At 37.6% G+C, this 16245-nt stretch overlaps 1 long non-coding RNA gene across 11 annotated transcripts in view; it reads right to left on the bottom strand.

Moving 5' to 3' along the window:
• The window catches only part of LOC310687142, a 136978-nt gene extending 120810 nt beyond the window's left edge, over nucleotides 1-16168 (bottom strand). For 6 of the 11 annotated variants that reach the window (XR_014516252.1, XR_014516253.1, XR_014516255.1 and 3 more), the window contains exons 1-3: nucleotides 16036-16168; nucleotides 13964-14038; nucleotides 6740-6784 (exon numbers count right to left, since the gene is read on the bottom strand). This is a non-coding gene — a long non-coding RNA (uncharacterized lncRNA). The remainder of the gene's footprint in view (nucleotides 1-6739; nucleotides 6785-13963; nucleotides 14039-16035) is intronic. The other 5 variants (XR_014516254.1, XR_014516256.1, XR_014516258.1 and 2 more) reach the window with 1 other exon arrangement.
• Nucleotides 16169-16245: the final 77 nt, after the last annotated feature.

The following is a 16245-nucleotide window of genomic DNA, read 5'->3' as shown; positions in this document are numbered from 1 at the left end:
CACCCTTCACCAAATTTGCACATTTAAAGGGACTACAATTACTTTAAAGGAAAAAGTAATTTAAAAAATTATTAGGATGACAAAAAATACCAAAACATGAAGTTGAACTACCATAAATATAACTTGTTATTCATAGGAACAAAGAACAAGATGCACAAGTGTAAGATGGAGAACAACTCACTAAATTGTAGCACTCTGAGAAGCATTTAAAGAGTATTATGAATAAGAATCTGAATACAATCTGATAAAATGGCATTTGCCTGTAGCCTGATTAATTGAAGAACTGTATGAAACACAGGTAGTAATTATTAGTTTTTAGAACCACTTTACATTGGAAAAGATCACAAGATGATAAAAGAACACAATGCAAAATAATGTTAAGAGCATAAAACAATAATGGAAAATAAGGGCAGGGAGAGGAGGAATAATGGGCCAGGGGGAACATGTTAGCAAGATGGCAATTGTTCAACATAACCCTAGTCCAAAAATATGTCCATGCAGCTATGTGATACTCACAAATTGCTTGTATGCATGTGTCCGAGCACATCTGCTACCATCTACCACCTGATCATATGGTTGGCACTATGACCTCTTTCAACACCCAATCACTTGTTCATTGGGGGGGGGGGCTGAATTCAGTCACAATGAGTGACTTTCAGTCACGATGAGCACTATTATAACTGATTAGGACTGTGAGCATAATCTGCAGTTCAGTATCAGAAATACACCTTGCTCAGTGGACTAATATACTCCTTGGAATTATATATTCAATACTGATTTGAATACACGTGTTTCAGAAAGATATGCACAAACATAATGGGGCATATTGAACAGAAATGAGGGGAAATTGCATTTCCATCACAGGTAGGACAGAAACAAATTAACCCAAAATTTCAGAGATTCAAATAAGATATCTATGGAGGCTATAAAAATGCCTTTTTAAAGGCAAAAAATCTGGACAGTTATTTCCTGAAGTTGCTTTAGTTATCTTGTCTCAAGGCCTGAGGCTCAGCAGTTATATGGCATGACTTTTAACACTCAGATTTTATGACTATCTAAGCCACTTACTCAGAAGTCTTCCAAATCAAGTAAATTCTGTTCTGGAATATATGGCTTGTGTATCATATTATATAAGCCCCCAACATCTAAATGTCAGGCAGTCCAATCATAAATCTGGAGAAAAGTTCATATTCTCTGGCTAAGGGTTCTTATATACTTTTTGTTTCACCAGCATCCAATAGTTAACTAATTCTGGCCACTTCCTCAGAAAAAAACTGTCTTATCAGCCTGGTCCTGATCTGCATTTGCTTCAGCAGTACAAACAAAGTTTCTATCCTGGAGCTAATGCCCCATTATTTTCAGCAAATTAAGTTAACAAGGTAAACGACCCCTGGATGGTTAAGTCCAGTCGAATTCGGCTATGGGGTGTAGCGTTCATCTCCGCTTTCAGCATTTACCGCAGACAGCTTTCCGGGTCATGTGGCCAGCATGACTAAACCCCTCTGGCACATGGAATACCGTGACAAGTGCCAGAGTGCACAAAAATGTCATTTACCTTCCTACCACAGTGGTACCTATTTATCTATTCACACTGGTATGCTTTCGAACTGCTATGTTGGCAAGAGCTGGGACAAAGCAACAGGAGCTCACCCTGCCAGGCAGATTCAAACTGACAACCTTATGATATGCAAACTCAATAGGCTCGGTGGTTTAGACCACAGCGCCACCCGTGTCCCTACTTCAGCAAATGAAACCCCTATCCATTCCTTTCTTTTAAAAATAAGTACTGTCTTATTGGCTATAATTGGTATACAAATTTAATAATAATAATAATAATAATAATAATAATAATAATAATAATAATAATAATAATAATCTAACACAGAACTGAGAACTGTTAAGCTCATGAAAATCAGTGATCTCAAGTATGCTTCTGTGCTGCAACATTGCCACCAGGTATTTATACAGCATTTTCCAAACCAATATATTATTTATAAAACAGATTACATTATTAAATTGGTATAAATTTAAAACAATAAAATTTCAGTATAGAAAACAATACAACCAACAGCATTTAAAATAGAAATTAGCTGAAGCAAGGCAAAAGGCCATCCAAAGCAGGAAGGTCTTCAAAGCATGTCTTCTGGAGCTGGAATGTTTGCTCCTAAGACCTATCTAGTCAAGCATCTCCTGCTCTGATAGTGACCAACAAGCAGGACATGAGCACTCTCCCCACTGGTGCTTCCCAGAAACTGGTATTCAGAGGCATACCACCTCCCTTACTGGAGGCAGTACACAACTATCCTGGTTAATAGCATTGAGAGCATTATCCTCCATGACTTTGTCAACCCCCCTTTAAAGCCATCCAAGCTGGCAGTCGTTACTATATCTTGTGGTAGCAAATTATATTTTTAGCCATGTGCTTGTGGAGAACTAATATACATTTAATACTTTGCATTTAACAGAGAAGTACTAGGTTGTAGATTGATGGTTATAAGTCACTATACTTCATCTATTACATAAATGAATGTGTTTCCCTCTCTTTTCTGAAACCATACTCAAAGGGGCTAACAAAAAGATCAAAGATGAGTATATATTTTCCCTCCAGTGTTAATATTTGTAATAACATACTGAAAAGTTTTAAAAAACCTCTTTTTTGTCCTTCTTCTCTTAATTTTACTATTTTTTTCTACTTTGCTCATAACCATCATGCTCCAGATTTTATTAAGCCATGCATTCACTTATAGAAGGCTCCAACAAGAAGACTTATTAAATAGGTTGAACTATCTATGAAAAATAAATCAAATTTTGCAAAGTATGATAATATCCATGCTTAGAGAGGCATTATACAACTGTCAGGGCCAAGCCCACCCATGAGGTGAGCTCCAGAAAGCTGGGAGAGGCAGCAGATCCAGCAAGTGGGCAGACATACAGCAGCAGACACACAGTGGATGAGGGGTCAAGATTTTCTGTTTTGCCTCTAATGGCAAAAAGTCCTGAGCTAGCCCTGCACACAATTTATATAACATGTTCTCCAAAATCACATCCTGGCCAACAATTAATAACCATGCTGCAATGAGAGCACAGAGTCAGAATCCGCCTGGAAACAACTTGCTTTTTTTAGTTTTGTTTGCGCTTAAGAATCCTCATTAACTGTTTCCAACCATGTATGCATTAGATCAAACAATTTCATTCATTTTTTATTAATCCAGAATAGCTGTCATTCCTCAATATCATATTCATAATTACTAGGGCCAGTCCACACCTGCATACAGTATTCATCAAAAAGACTCTAGATTCAGGTAGGTAGCCATGTTGGTCTGACGCAGTCGAAATAAATACAGTGGTACCTCGGGTTACATATGCTTCAGGTTACAGATGCTTCAGCTTACAGACTCCGCTAACCCAGAAATAGTACCTCAGGTTAAGAACTTTGTTTCAGGATGAGAACAGAAATTGCGCGGCGACAGCAGGAGGCCCCATTAGCTGAAGTGGTACCTCAGGTTAACAACAGTTTCAGGTTAAGAATGGACCTCCAGAACGAATTAAGTTCTTAACCTGAGGTACCACTGTAAAAAAATTGTCCAGTAGCACCTTAGAGACCAACTAAGTTTGTTGTGGGTATAAGCTTTCGTGTGCATAGTCTCTAAGGTGCTACTGGACAATTTTTAATTTTTTAATTTATATCAAAAAGACTGCAATCCTATACCCATAGGTATACCTAAGTCCCATTAACCTCAATGAGACTTATTTCTGAGTAGATGTGTATAGGATTATGTTGCTAATGACTAATATCAAGATATTAATTTCATTTCTCAACAAGCCAAAACAGAGCAAATACAACAGAAATACTTTTCATATAACTTCAGAACACCTAAAATTCAAAGGATCCATTCTGACATTAACTTCATAAAATGGGAGCTGCATCAGTGTAAATCCTGAACCACACGATGGACACATGGAGATGGCAGTATGGCTCCTTCCCATGCCTATGATACCTTAACTTTAGGAATAGTGATGAGGATGTGGGATGGCACACTGTGGACTCCTCCCATATTAGGGCTTCTGATGCCACTCAAGCAGCATAGGAAACAGCTGAACTGCAGCAGCTCTCATGCTGCTTAAATAAACATCAGAAGGGGCTTAAAGCTTTTCAGTTGAATTGGTTCACAACTGTAAGCCATTTAGTAATCAAGTGAAATTAAATGATACACATATGCATGTAAGCCAATCCTAAATTCATTTAGAATTGCCCACTCCCAACGTAAGCATGCACTGCACGTTTGGGAATGGGGAATTAGGTGGCTGCATTATTCTTCACTGATTATGACAGCATTCCAAGGGAATAGATGAAGACAGTTATATGCAATTGCAAACTTATCACTAGTCGTATACTACCAATGATAATCAGACTTAAGTCCATTGATTTCAATAGGTCTACTCTGACTAACCTTGGATATCACCCTATGAGTTTCCAGAAAAGTGTAAATTCCACAGGTAGTAAAATACCAGCCATAACTGGTTGTATATGGTGCTATTCCTTTACCTCCTGTGGTATTTGTCAGAGAACTGATATTTCATGCATCCAGCCATCATAAGTACTGTACTGCTTTGACATGCATTTATTGAGGTTAGTTAGAGTTAAATTGTGACTTTGCAAATTTACAGAAAGGCACAGAGAACAAATACAAAGTGATAGCATAAGTAATTAATTTTGCACATTGTCAGGGGTATCCAAGTGATGTTGAAAAAGTGATTTTAGATTCATACATGTCCTTATCAAAATGAATAGTCTTAACACAAAAATTATGCATGTTGACCAGGCAGTGTATTATCTAATCTGTTTATATTACCCAGTTTTATATATTTACTGATATTATTTGGAGACTATGCATACTGTGCAGGCATTTTACAAAACCCCCCGTTTACACTGCCTATTTAAACACATTCTCTATGCCTTCATGTGAGTGTGCAAAATTGCATATTTATGCAAATTATTCACTGAATTTATATTAACCACGATATATACACACTTGACAGGAATTAACAATGTTTTCTAAGTATATACTGGTGCTACAATTTCTGTCAAAATAAACTGTTATATATAGAACCTTCTGGGTTTAGGTATTAATGAAATCATTTACCTATGGTATGGAGCATCTTTTGCTTCTATAGAAAGTTAGACTGAAGATGCAATTTACTCAAAGTAGGTTCTTCTGCCATCATTGTGCATTTGGGTATTAGAGGAAGGAGTTTCTATCCAAATTTCAAGCACCGGATGAAAGATCTTAGTTCTTTAATATATTTGTCATAGTCTGTCTATACCCTATTTCGTATCAATCACCAATGAATGAAAGGTACTTTGCAGATATTTTAACAGAGATTTTGGTGGACCATGGCCAGAGCTTGCTGCTGCCAGCACAGTTTAGATTATGAGTGGCTGCTACTTTACTTCAAGTGGCTATAATATAAGCATAGAAAGAGATACTTAAATGGGTCTGAGCAATGAGCTACTGCCTCCTTTAAGTGGGGCAGTCTGGGGCATGGTAGGGGAAAGGGGAAGCGCTTTGGTTCCATAAAATGTCCTTTCTTTTCCCTTTTGTATTGGGCTTACATGTTGGATACAATCACTGCACTGCCGATGGAAGCTTTACAGAAGCTAAAGACTGGGTTGTTTTCTACAAGGGGAAAAAGCCAACCATCACTCTTTTGAGTTTGTTCACTCCTGCAGCTCGACAACTGTCTACACTGCAGACTAAAGACATTTATTGCAAGTACCAAGACTTCCATCTTCCCCCATCACCCTTGGTCATTCTACCAGGCCGGTTATATTGGATTCCCACCCCCCTTCCTTATTCTGTATGATTTAGATTATGGGAGGAAAGCTGGGCTTAATGATCCAGAGCTGGAGTTCCCTTAGCCTGAGAACTTTTCTGCATCGTCTGCCTCTTCAAGTGAACATGTATGATGAAGATGTTGATGATTACAATGATGCAGATGTTGCTGCTACTGCAAGGGATCCAACCTGTTTTATTACCCCACCCCCCACTGCACCGGAGTCTGAAGGGACAGCCAAAGGAGCACTATGTACAGGACCACATCTATTTCTGCTTTGTTTTCTAACCCTAGTCCCACCCCGTTGATGACTATGACAACAACAAAAAGGGCAAATGCATTTTTTACATTTCTTGATAATTTCTAAAGCAATGTATCATTGCTTTCTTTAGACTGATGCCAATATAAGAGTTGTATGGGTCTCAGCCAGGCTTCTGTGTCTTTTTCTGACTGAAGAGTTTGAGATCATTCTGTGAAACATTCTTACTTAAAGGCAAGTTATGATTTGACAACCATGGAGACAACTTTTCAAGAAAACACACAGCTCGCTAACTGTTCAGTTGCTGAGATTATTCTCTTAGTAACAATTGCAATTTGTGCGCTTCTTAATAACATTTAAAAATAAACTCATCCTTTACAGGAAGAGCCCACATTTGAACCATATTTGGTATAATTGTACATCGATTTGTATTAAACATAACAGTTCTGATATAATATAAATGGAATGGAATATGAATCAAGGAACTGTGAGGTTGGATAGATGAATGGACAGTTGTGTCCAATTATTCTCTAGAAGATTAATCAAAATCCTGGGTTGGGTTCTGACTTCACACTACAAAGAGAGGGTTGTTTTATATGTTACAGTTTCTTACATGGAAATTATTTGGGCAAAACTGTTCTTTACCTGATAAAAGATCAAAACAGTAACATTTGCCAGGCCATCAAAATTCTAACACAGAAAAAGAAAAAATGTGAGATTTAATAACAGACATATATATATATGAAGAGAACTATGCCATGTATACATGAGATTCTTAATCATTTTCAACTTAACAAGCATGGGAAATTAACTGATTTGAAGCTAGTGAGACCACACAAAGAGAACTGAAATTAATAGAATATATGGCTGAAAGGAACCTCCTATGTCCTCCAGCTTAATATTGCTAATTTCACATAAGTAAATGGGGGGAGGCGGGCAGCAAAGGGATAAGGAATACCATACGACATTTTTACTAAGTAGACTGGATCACACAAGGATAAGGGCCCTGAGATAGTAGTGACTACATAAGAAAAAATGTGACTCCAGAATAGAGAGACAGGGTTGTCTCATTTATTATAGTTTCCTAGGTGGAGACTGGTCCTTTACTTGCAATGAAGTGTGGGATTTAATCAGATCCACACCATGTATTAACAATATGCAGTTCATACAGGTATACAATATACATTCCATGCAGGAAGTACTATCCTAAATATTGAAGGCCTATTAGGACTTGGGGGTGGGAAAGAATTCAGACTCCTTTGTCCGCTAGAACTTATTGCTGCTGAGAGGACAGAAATGGTTGAGGGAGAGTGGTGGGAATGGCCTCCAATCAGAGTGGTACAACAGGAGGATAGTGCTTTAACCTATACATACATACTCAGCAGCCACAAACTTGAAAACTATACCTGGTGGGGTGGGGTTTGTTCAGCTAGACCTAAACCTCAGCAGTACTTTGCAGGGATAGGAGCATTATCCTGACATGAGTCAGGGGACCTTGAACTTATTTAAGATTGTTCAGGCCTGGGGGCTGCCATCACCATCCTCAGTTCTGAGTGCTATTGCATTGTAAATCAATTGTTTTGGAATTGCCACAGCTCCCGAACTGAAAACTATAGCAGGGGAGGGATATTTTTTAAAATACCTATTCCCTGTGTTGTCTGGTAGAGCTCCTCTTTTTCCTTGTTGAAAAGCCAATCCAGCCCTCCAGCGTTCATCACTGTCAGAGATTTTATACATGTCTTAACGTACCATTATTACCAGAGAGCTTTGCTCATATGCAGTTCTTGTTGGAAGATGGGTTCTTTTCTGTCCCTTCCCCTCTTTTCTTTTTTACAAAATAATATTTTTTCTGAATACCTGGGGAATGCACAGAAACCCTTACTTTGCCCATGGGTGCCCCAGTTTTATGTCCTATGTGTCAGATTGCCGTTAGGAAGAACAAGTGGGACCTGGCAGGACCTGTAAAAAATACTGTCGTATACCTTCACAGTTTGGGTTCCAGCCAGCCCCTCCTTCCAAGCAGGGCATTCCACTCCTCCATCTTCTTCTCCATTTTCCTTTTCCAGCTATCACACAATATTCTGTGGCTATTGCGCATGTTCAGTCCTCATTGTTCGGGGGGGGGGGCTTTGTGTGTTTTTGTTTTTAAAGAAGCCTTTTTATACTTCTGCAAACATTAGGGGTCCCCCAAGCATGCTGCGACATCCAGAGACATTCCAGACAAAACACTCACTACAAAAGTTTAGTATTAGAAGGAGTGTTAATGATGAAACAGCCATCAGTGATATTATTCTGCAATTATTTTATCAGAACATTTTCTCTCTGGTATCCTAGCTGAAGTCCACTGGTGACAGGTGGTTCAATCAATCAGTCTTCTGTCCAAACTCCATTTAATGTGAGGATTTGTGCAAGGGGGGGGGCGGGCGGAATCCTGATTAATTGTGCTGTACATATTTGGGGCATATATCCTTGAGCTACATTTTATATTATCAGAAAGAGATATGAAATAAGAGGAAATAAACCCAGTTTGATCTTAGTTCATCTCAGTTTCTGAAAGTATGAATTTCAACACCGTTCCTGTATTATTGCCTTGTAGTGGTGTACGTATTATTGTAGCATCTTGTATTCACCACTGACAGAGATAGTATAATACCATTGGTATCCTATCGGTCTGAATGTAATACTTTTCTTATGCTCTTAAACAAATCATTTAGGGATCTACTTTTAGTGGACTATGCTAATCTATATTAACCTTTAGCATCATAAGTAATTTCTTTAATTATTTATGGCCTGCTTTTCATAAACTATTTTCTAAAGTCTGCTTACAAAGTAAGCTGTCACATAAAAAACAAAAACAATTCTGTGTTTTCATGAACAGTAAAATGAACACAGAAGCTGCTCTAGGCATATTATCTGGCTCATGATCACCAATTACTTAATAAGAATTCATGTCAGGATCTTGCACATTGGTAGAGAAGGTAGTTTATGTGCTGTGAAAATTTTAAAAATCCCAAAATTACAACCTCAGGGTTGTTGTAGGTCACAATGTTACAGTGACAGGAGAAACCACATCAGACAAAATCCTCCTTCTGTGCTACTCTTGTTAGTGTCCTAGCAGCTTATGTCCTCTTGGCTCCCTGGTCACAGCCTCTAACCCTCTTATCCTCCCTTTGCCTATCCACCTCCTTCCTGCACTGAGCCCCCTGGGAGGCTTTGCCTCAGTCCCCCTTTCTCCAACTCAGCCCACCTTTCTCCATCTTTGCATCACACAAGCTTCCTCAGGTTCCTATTTATCCCAAATGGATCATTCCACATCAAATCAATGCAAAATAACCAAGGGTTTTCTCACCCACCATTTCAGATTTTGATGAAACTTGGTGTACACCCTTCACTTATGATTGAAAGAAACCCCCTTAATTTTTTTCCCCTCTATCTCAATCGGTTTTATATTTAAAGCACTTTGAAGTTTCGTTAAATCTGCGTTGTCTGTCCCTCTTGAGACCCTCGGCACAAGATACCCTTGTGTACATTCTGGGGGTTTTTTTTCTCCATAAACAATTATCAGATCTCTTTGAAATTTTACACAGAGCTCAATAAAATGATGAGGATTTCAGAAAAAAATACACCATCACTCAAAAGATTTTATAAATGCCTACAAAAATTATAAATGCACTTGTAGCCTAGTTTTTTTTAATGGAAAAACTAGGTTTAGAAAACCTGAATTTACAGCATATGGGCATGATGTAACCAAAAGTTTTTGATGTTGAAAATTATTGCAGACATGCTCTTTCTTGACAAAGAATGAAATTTGTGATTTTTTATTCCTTTAATGAAAATTTTACATTTTTTGGACATCGTGGGGGAAAATGGCTACTGGGTAGCCATTTTGTACAACTTTCCTACAATCCATAGCTGTAATAGAAAACATTAATGAAACAAAGTTGTTCATCTTAAAAATTAAAATAATATTATTATAGGTTTTTTTTCAAAAGTGCAGACTTGTTTTAATTTTGGGATTTTGAAGTTATGAAAATTGGCTATCAGGAATATAAAAAAAGAAAAAAAGAATTTACAGTCAGTAGAACATTAAATGCTGACACGTAAGGAAGTAAGACCTAGCAAGAAAAATATTCCAAAAAATTAAAAATTGAGTATTATATAAAAATATGAGTACATCAATTATTTAAAAAATAACTATTCATTTCAGAAATATTTAAAATATTAGACATTTTAAAATGTTTTCTCAGATTGCAGTTCAGAGAAGTCTTGCTAGTTGTGTATGCTATTGTTCAGTTTGTGGATGAATCATGGATAGCTGAAGTTGGGTGATGCAATGCAGATGAGTCATGCAAGCCACTGGTGTTGATGGAAGAAAAAATGAAATACTTACAGGTGATACTGAGGCTACAGCAAAGAAACTGAGGAGCATTGAACTTGTAAGGTAATCAACTGTGATAAGAGCATAATCTGTTGTGGTAATTTTTTACTTTAGTTTAACTGTTGTCTTTACTGTTATTAATGTATCTGCTGTCATAAAACAGCCTCATTGTGAATTATGCCTCAATATATTTAACATAAATGTTAAAAAGTCTCCATGCATCCATTACTTCAAGATGGCACACAAACATCATTCTCTTTTTCTTTTCTTTTGTAAGATAGACTTGTCTTTGTATGCAATAATATTCTGAAAAACAAACTGGGGATCATGTAATATTGCATAATTGAATATAATAATTTTAAATTCTTTTAATCTTTTTCTTGCTAGGTCTTATTACCTTACATGTCAGCATTTAAAGTTTCTGACTGAATTTATTATTATTATTATTGATTTCACGATAGCCAATTTTCATAATTTTAAATACCCCAAAACTAGAAACAAGTCTGCACTTTCAAAAAAATCTATAATAACCAATATTATTGTAATTTTTAAGATGAACAACTTTGTTTCAGTAATTTTTTCTACTACTGCTATGGATTGTAGGAGAGTTGTACAAAATGGTAGCCATTTTTTTCCTACGATGTCCAAAAAACGTAACATTTTCATTACAAGGAATAAAAACCCATAAATTTCATTCTTTCTCAAGAAACAGCATGTCTTTGCAATAATTTTCTACATCAAAAACTTTTGGTTATACCATGCCCACATGCTGTAAATTCGGGTTTTCCACCAAAAAAACTAGGCTACAAGTGCATTTATAATTTTTTGTAGGCATTTATAAAATCTTTTGAGTGCTGGTGTATTTTTTTCTGAAATCCTCATCATGTTATTGAGCTCTGTGTAAAATTTCAAATAGATCTGATCAATTGTTATGAAGAAAAATAAATAAAATGTACACAAGGGTTTATTGTGCCGAAGGTCTCAAAGGGGACAGACAACGCAGATTTAACGAAACTCTGAAGTGCTATAAAATTAAAACCGTTTGAGATAGAGGAGGAAAATTTAAGGGGGTTTCTTTCAATCATAAGGGATGGGTGTACACCAAATTTCATCAACATCCGAGATGGAGGGTGACATGACCTTGTTGAAATGACATAGAATGACCCAAGTCCTTTAGGCAGCCGACCTCCTACCCTCCCTACACAGCATACAACCCCTTCTGACCTTCATTATTTATTTTACTTATAATATTTTAGCCCTTCTGTTCCTCTAAGGAGCTTAAGGCAGCGTACACAATCCCTCTTTTTATCCTGAAGTGCTAAGGTTACTTTACAGATCATTCTTGTCTCAGTTGACTACAACACTGATTTGGGGGCAGGTGTTCATGAGTTAGTGTATTAATACTGACTTACTTAGTCAACCAGTGTCAGAGGCTTCACCATTGCAAGCACAATACAAAATAGATGTCAGCCTCCTCCACAGTCCATTCCATGCTTCTTATCAATGTAAGCAGGCTCTCAGCAGCAAAACTGTATCCTTGCAACATATTAATCAAGGCAAACAAATAGTGTGGTGGCACATTCAAACTATTTGATGTTTCTGGCCTAGTTTTAACCATGGGCTATTTTTTGAGAAATTTCTGTCAGCAGAACCAAATATATATTAAAAAAAAAATCATTTCAATCATTTATTGTCTCAGTCATGTACGTTTAGGAACCTACTAAGAGTTTCTACAGCTCTTGCAACATGAATGGATAAGAAGTGTCTTAAAAGCTCTAAACATCTGAACAAGAAATGATTTCTATGTTTTTAGGTAAATCTCTAATTCAAATGCACACACACACAAAGAGCATTGCAAGATAAGATGCTGCACCTCATAACCTTATGTACCTAGAGCTTCCACATAATCATCCTTCCATGAAAAAACAAGTTGCATGTCCCTACCAATAAATATTGCTATGTTTTATACAATGCTGTCTCTCTGTCAAAGATGCCTCTACTACAGACAAATTTGATTTCTTAAAAGTGTCTGGATGAAAGAGGCCACACTGTGCCTTTCTTGGATATATATATATATATATATAGAAAGAAAGGAAGAATTCCTTCCTAAAATAGTGAAGCTTAGCAAGTCAAGGATAATTTTTTTTAAAGAAAAGAATACCTACTGTAATCCAGCTCAGAAGCAAATATAATTTAGGGTATGATTCCACGTTTTTTAGGCTACATTCTTATTGATGTCTGCGATCACATTACAGGAACAGGCAAACCAAGTATAGCTTCAGTATATGTTTCTCCTTATTTCATTGAACTGGGGGGTTCATCCTGACAAAACTATCCATCTTATTAATTTCAGTGTGCAGTGGGCTCATGCCCAACTTTCACTTCCTCTGACCATCCAAGGAACTTCATTTCTCCTGACCATATAAATGTTTAGTTGATATGATACAGATTTCTGCATGTAACTTTCTTTCTAATTGCTTAGATCCATGAATGAACTGAGTTCTTAAAAGCTGTTATGTCTGTCAAGATGTAAATTCCTCCACTTTTCCTCCTCCCTAATCCAAAATGCTCATACTATCTAACTTAAAGATGTTCCAGACAGAGCTGTTGAGCAGGTCCCACTGTTTTAAGACCCAGTTTTCATGAACCAACTGAAATCAAGAAGGCTAAAATTGCCCTTGTAAAATAAAGCTGTACAGTTTGTAACCATAATGTAAGCCTGCCATAGGTTAAAAACAAACAACCAGTCTTGCCCTCTTCTCACACATTTTAAATAAACAGAATGAATGACCCACAAAGTGAGCTAGAGAATTGCCTTGGTGTGAGACAAATGTATATTCCTGTAAGATTGCATTTTTATCTGAGGAATTATGTTATTTTAAAAATTGCTAATAAATTTTTTAACAATGTCTTGATTGGTTTATCGTAACTCCTTTTATACTTATACCTTCCTCATGACATCTGCTACAAACAGGCCAATCTGCCAGCCACTGTCAACTTATACATTCCTAACATTTATACTTGGATTTGTATTACAGTTCTATCAGTGCCAAGCGGTATTTAGAATCCTAACCATACCTTTACAATAGTAGTGGCTATCTGCATGGCTAACAGCCCAGTCCTCATACTTTCTGAACCAGTACACATCTTATGAATGGGAAATATGGCTATACTACCACAACATAAAATTGTTATCCAAACAATGTTACACTAATATTACATAAAATAGAAACAGAAACAATAAATACATTAATACTCACCCATCATGTTGTTATGAGTGCCAAGCGGTATTTAGAATCCTAACCATACCTTTACAATAGTAGTGGCTATCTGCATGGCTAACAGCCCAGTCCTCATACTTTCTGAACCAGCACACATCTTATGAATGGGAAATATGGCTATACTACCACAACATAAAATTGTTATCCAAACAATGTTACACTAATATTACATAAAATAGAAACAGAAACAATAAATACATTAATACTCACCCATCATGTTGTTATGAGTTGGCTGAGTTTATTGTCCCTGTACCTCTCTTGCTTTCCCTCTCATTGTCTATTCACCTGTCAAAGAAGATATACCGGTAGAACAATAAACATACTTTCCACCAGTTTTGGTTATATTTTTATATTCTACTTATTATTTGCAGCACAAATTTGACAATTACAAATCTGTTCTGCAACTAACACAAATAAGGTAGGGATGTGCAATTGTACATTTCTCCCAAAATACTTTCTAAAAATTCAGAGTGCATCTTCTTGGAAAGACAACTTTGAGGAATATGAATGCTCTGGCAAATAAGAATGTAAGCAAACAACACTAAAAATGCAAGTCAGATTCAGAAACAAATAAATTCAGAACAACCAAGCTCAAATATGCCCTAATCAATAAGAACAAGAAGCACACTAACAGAAGATAAGCTCATGGCAGATCAAGAAGTACCAGTAGTTGATAATAAAAAGCCATAGCCTGGTAAATTAACCCCCAAAAGTCTGTTCATTCCTTATTCTTAAAATCTAACATGATAATTTAAGATCCTCAGTGTACTTTTAGAGTTTAGTTTCCTGTCTGCACTGATTTGGAGTATGCATAGAATTGCACTTTTGAACTAATTTTCTGGTCCCAATTCCATGTACTTGTTTTAACTTTTGAAGCCTTAAAAAGCTTAGAACTAGGATACCTATCAGAGGGCTTTCTACTTTCCACCTGAGGCATCTTTTTGGTTGTGTTGTCCTGCCTTCAGAACTCGTTCCTCAGGTAGGCTTCCCTGGTACCATCTCCCATTATCTTTTCAGCACCAGGTATTGTTGCTATTTGCCTGGACCTTTTAAGCTTTTAGTTTAACTGCAGCCCTATTCACTTTTCTCTCACATACAGGGCATAGCTACATTGACTATAGAGAGTGACCATGTATTTAACCTGCCCTGTGCTATAATTTCTTCCTATAACTATGTGTTGTTCACAGTTGTCTGTAGGGAAATGCCAATGCACAAGCACTGCACGATACGGACACTAGGTATCCTGATAGTACAAAGCCCCTATACAGCCAGATGCTTGAGCTTTGGAATTTCCCTAAAGACAACTGCACACAATCATGGGGAGAATAACTCTGCAATCTGCACTCAACATAATAATGCCGTACATCTGAGTAACACATGCACGGGGCTTTTCCATTCTGCTGGCTTTTAAGCCTTATCTTGTTTTATTCTATTGTATGCTTTAAAACAAACAAAGGCCTGTGCCAAAAGGCACATATCCATCCCCCACTCACAACTGTTAAAATTAAAATTGTAACCGAACAACTATCATACTGTGTAAGTTCAACAATTCCATTTGCCGTGTTCACCTTGGCAAGTGGTCAGCCTTCCCCCCAACTTTGAAGCTGCAGAAGTGAGTGGAGATCATCCCAGCAGCTCCTCAGCAATCCACAATGGTAGGAAGGCTAGAGATTTGTTTGGCAACTGAGTGGCAGTGCCCAGAGAACAGCTTCCCCAGCAGCACCAAACTGGCACCCCATGGCAGCTTCTCCTGCTTCTGAGCCAGTGGGGGAAGGGGTGCAACTGCAGCAATGCCCAACAGGCTACACTCATCCCGGGGCCTCTCCTCAGAAAAGGAAAGGGGCTTGAGAGATGAGGGAGCTCCACAACTACAACTGTTTGATTTGGCCAACAAGGCTAGTAGTCATTGTGTAAAGCACTTTACAATACATACAGTATATACACTTTGTTCAACAACCCTGACAGAAGTCACTTACATCCTCACGGATGAGGATGGCGGGCAGGGGATTTGGCCTAGTTCAAAAGCAGGGCTCAGAATTTAGACGCTGTTAATTTTTTGGCGTTTGGTAAGTTTCGTGCCTTGTTTTTATGTGTATCAGACAGGAATGTGCCTTATTAGATTTTAGTGGTGTGTATATATATATATATATATATATATATGTGTGTGTGTGTGTGTGTGTGTGTGTGTGTATATATTATATGGCTTGCAGTGTTGTTTTTTGAGGGGGCGGGGGGAGTATCAGCACCTTTTTATCCCCAAATGTTGAAAGTGTGGCACTTACTGTAACAACTTCATGGTGAGTACGGGCTCCTTTTCGTCTGGGGGCGGGGAGCAGAGGCTAAGGGCCTCAAAGTCTGGAAGAGGCCCAGGCCTCGCTGGGGGGCTTACTTCTGAGTAGGCAATGTATAGGAACGCGCCGCAGGTCTGTGAGAAGAGATTCTATGAGGACGTCGGCAGCTAACCTGTTTAAATTCATAAACGCGCCCAAAAG

Source organism: Podarcis liolepis (assembly GCF_965112155.1).
Source record: "Podarcis liolepis genome assembly, chromosome: 10".
Classification (NCBI taxonomy): Eukaryota; Metazoa; Chordata; class Lepidosauria; order Squamata; family Lacertidae; genus Podarcis; species Podarcis liolepis.
Note: the sequence above shows the minus strand (reverse complement) of the source record. Positions and strands in the feature narration are given on the sequence as shown.